Source organism: Triticum aestivum, chromosome 7B (assembly GCF_018294505.1).
Source record: "Triticum aestivum cultivar Chinese Spring chromosome 7B, IWGSC CS RefSeq v2.1, whole genome shotgun sequence".
NCBI lineage: Eukaryota > Viridiplantae > Streptophyta > Magnoliopsida > Poales > Poaceae > Triticum > Triticum aestivum.
Window position 1 is genome coordinate 411,607,212 of NC_057813.1, and position 4,618 is coordinate 411,611,829.

Consider the following 4,618-nt stretch of genomic DNA (forward strand, 5'->3'; position numbering starts at 1 on the left):
TAAGCGGTATTCAGCAAGGTAATCTGCAAGTGCTTAAATTGTAAGTAGCAAGTAGTTTGATAGCAAGATATTTTGTAATGAACAAGTAATGATAATTGAAAGGAAAGTGCAGGAAGGTAGCCCAATCCTTTTGAGGCAAAGGACGGGCCAAAATGGTCTCTTATAATAAGCAAAGTGCTCTTGAGGGTGCACAGGAATTTCATCTAGTCACTTTCACCATGTTGGTTTGATTTGTGTTCGCTAGTTTGATAATTTGATATGTGGGTGGACCAGTGCTTAGGTGTTGTTCTTACTTGAACAAGCCTCATACTTATGATTAACCCCCTCGCAAGCATCCTCAACTAAGAGAAAAGTATTAAGAATTAATTCTAACCATAGCATTAAACTTTTGGATCCAATCGGCCCCTTACGGAATAGCGCATAAACTAGGGTTTAAGTTTCTGTCACTCTCGCAACCCATCATATAATAACTACTCCACAATGCATCCCCTTAGGCCCAAATATGGTGAAGTGTCATGTAGTCAACGTTCACATGACACCACTAAGGGAATCACAACATACATACTATCAAAATATCAAACACATATCAAGATCACATGATTACTTGCAACATGATTTCTCCCATGACCTCAAGAACAAAAGTAACTACTCACAAATTATAATCATGCTCAAGATCAGTGGGGTATTAAATAGCATATTGGATCGAAACGTATGATCTTCCACCAAATAAACCATATAGTAATCAACTACAAGATGTAATCAACACTACTAGTCACCCACAAGTACCAATCTGATGTTCCGATACAAAGACTGAACACAAGAGATGAACAAGGGTTTGAGAGGAGTTGGTGCTATTGAAGGTGTTGATGAAGATTGCCCGCCCCAAGATGGGAGAGTTGTTGGTGATGAAGATGACGATGATTTCACCCTCCGGGAGGGAAGTTCCCCCGGCGGAATCGCTCGGCCGGAGGGCAAAAGTGCACCTGCCCAAGTTCCGCCTCAAGACGGCAGCACTTCGTCCCGAAAGTCCTCTTATTTTTTCTAGGTCAAAATGACTTATATACCAGATGATGGGCACCGGAGGTGGGCCGGGCTGAGCACAACCCACCAGGGCGCGCCTGGGGGGCCTGGCATGCCCTGGTGTCTTGTGCTCACCAAGTGCCCCCCTCCTGTAGTTATTTGCTCTAGTATTTATTATATAAAAATTCTCCATCAAGTTTCAGCTCATTTGGAGTTGTGCAGAATAGATAACCTGGCGTAGCTTTTTCAGGTCCAGATTTCCAGCTGCCGGAATTCTCCCTCTTTGTGTGAACCTTGCATATTATGAGAAAAAAGGCATTAGAATTACTCCAAAAGGCATTATTATGCAATAAAAATGTAAATAACAGTAGGAAAACATGACGCAAAATGGACGTATCAGTTGCTATTTTTAATTTGATGCATGTTGCATTATAGAACTACTACTGGTTTGCAAGTTGAACTTTTTGGTACTTTTAATTTATTTTTTGAATAGTTTACTCGCAAAATCTCCGTGACAAAACGACACATCTACATTAATTATGCACAGAATTAACAAATAGAAAGGAAAGTGGTGAGAGATTTCGTTTGAACAAAAGAGTAGTCGAAATATATCACCCAATCAAGTTCTAAGAAATTTGCACAAGCAAGCAGCACAACAGAGAGAAAAGTCATGTATGGCTATCAGGCACAACTTCTATATGTAGATGGACTAGTAAGGGTCTCAAGAATCAACAACATTTTTCAGTCAACTCGATATTCATCAATACTAGTATGACTTCACAAGAAGTTCAGTATTGTAGCCGCACACGCACCAAACTCACTGAATCTTTCCTCTGAACCTATTTAGTGATATATCTAAACTTACAGGATTTTGAACGTGAACAGATGATTTTTCTGCACAAGGTCCAAAGAATTATGTAGCATCACACGTGTTATGCATGTTTAGGTAAACGGAGATGCCAACTTTCTCCATATAGTTACTTCTAGCTCCCAGCAAAATTCGTAAAATGGAAGGCAGATAGGTCTAGCTACTGTATTATGAAGCTCACCTTCATAGTTGAGAGACCAATGAACCACTGACGAAGGGGATCCCTGGGGAGCTACCTATCTCCAACCAAAAAAAGATCGACGACAATGGCGCATGAACCAGTACGACTGCCGTGGGGCAGGAACCATGACGACGATGGCCTGACCAATGAAAAAATCCAGGGCGGAGCACGGGTGGCTTGCACGCAGCTCTTCTCGTGAACGGCGGCAGAGGGTGTAGTTGTACTGCTGGGATGAAGAGATCCTCACCCTCCTGCTGCTGAGTGCAATGTCATAGAATACCAACTACCATTAGTTGTAGTCAAAGCACTTATTGAAAAGGTCCCATGGGCATGTCAAAGTTGCTTATTTACTTTATATTCTGAAAATATCAATGGCAAGACTAACATCATAACTAGATTTTTTCTAATGGATACATACTGATGAACTACTATAGGTCTTGTTGTTGAACTGTCCTTGTTGTGTAGGTGTAGCGACCAGACCTCAAATAGTCCAGTCTCTGTGCATCAGTGTCATCCCTGGATCGGTAATGCTGACACACACAGGACTTGAGGATTTATAACAGAGTTTCAATCACACACTTATTACATCGAATGTCTCAAAAGAGAACTTATTACAATAATATGGCTTAAGGCCATCTAAATAAGATAACAGCAGAAGGCTTGGAAGATAAAGTGAGTCCATCAACTTCAATGGCATAACTGAGTGAATGACAAAGACCTATGGCACCTTACTCGTCATCTGAAAAGTCTGCAACACGATATGTTGCAGCCCGAAACGGGTCAGCACATGGAATATGCTGGCAATGTAACACATAGAGTAATGAATAGAATAAATGCTATCACTACATGCATATATGGCAGGTAGAAAGCTCTATGGTTACTGTTTTTGCATAAAGCCAATTTTTTTCCTACAACAAAGGAATAAATTTTGTTTAACTGTCATGGTGGTTGTAAAACATTGAGAAGGTTCCTCCAACTCAATCCCAATTAAGCAATATCAATTAACCCAATAAAATTAATTTAGAGTGATGAGATCAACATGGTAATCCAAGAACCAGATACTCAAGATGTCCATAACCGGGGACACGGCTAACCATGATTAGTTTATACAATCTGCAGAGGTTTGCGCACTTTTCCCCACAAGACTCGATCTCCTTAGTTGAATTTTCTCACACTTCATGATGTTTGAGAAACTGATGACCAAGACACAGTCTTTCAGAAGCATTAACTCTTTACTCTGGGTAGACCGTACCACCTACATCCCCTACATCTGCTAGTCTACCACTAAAAGAGGTCACACAACTTATTCAACTATGTCAGAGCCCATATTGGCTTGTGGCTGCACACGGAAGTTTTTAGCATGAATAATCTTATGATCCCTTTGGGCCTGGGTGGCGAACCGTAGGATAATCACACGGGTACTCCTGGATATCCTAGGACAACACTGGATTCTCCAGGTGCCCTGACCACCACTGGGTACTCCAGGGTGCCTCAACCAATCCAGCCAGATGTGTATTTAAGTAGCCACCTTAAGTTAACCATTAATTAACAATACTCTCATATGTCATGGATACACTTACCCAATCCACGTCTACGAGCATAGCATAGCAATCCTGAGCATAACGTAGAAGTAACTCCCAAAGGTTTGATAATAAAAGGGCAATAGGTTCTACCTCATCATCTACTTCCCAAACCACAAGTTAAATCCAAGCCTAACCATGCAATGTTTGAGGGCTGACACTAATGCATAAAAACTGGGTAATAAAGAGGTATGATCAAAGTGTTACTTGCCTTGGTGATGATCCGCAAAACCTAGAGACTCGTAGTAGCACGCTTTGCACTCCGGGAATTCTATCGTAAACAAACAATAACATACGTAAGCACTCAAACTAGAAGCATGGGTAAAATTCAAATAAGAGATCTAACCAGAAAGTTCAACTGAAGGACTCCGGTTTGAAAAAAGAATCAAATCAAACGGAGCAACGAAACTCAAACTATGAAAGAAACAAGATTCGTTTACTAATCAGGGCTAAAGTCAAATTTTCCAGTATCCAAAATGTTGTTCAAGTTTGATAAACAGAAAGAGGGCTTTGAGACGAAGATCTAGGCGCTTTTTTCACCTGATTCGGATAAACAAGCGAAAAGATAAACTAAAACGAAGATCAGGGCAGAAATCGCGATCGAAAATAATCGCAGAAAAACACTAGAAAATAAAATGAGACGAACCGGCTAACGGATGAACATTCGCTGTCTGTGGCTAACTGACAAACAATGTTTGTTTAAATGAACGTACAGATGAACGTCCGCTATTTAACTAAACCAAAAAAAACAGAACCGATCTAAATAAAAAAACTGATCTAGGGTTTTAAAAAAACGTTGGTTTTTCCACGAAAACCGGGACGGCGGCGACGGCAGCGGCGGCGACTCCGGCGGCGGCGGTGGGGTGGTCGGCTCCGGCGGGCGGCAGCGGCGCGAGCTGGTGGCGGCGGCACGGGGATCGAGGCGGGTGACGGCGCTAGGGTTTGGGGCGGCGGGGTGGCTGGGCTGGC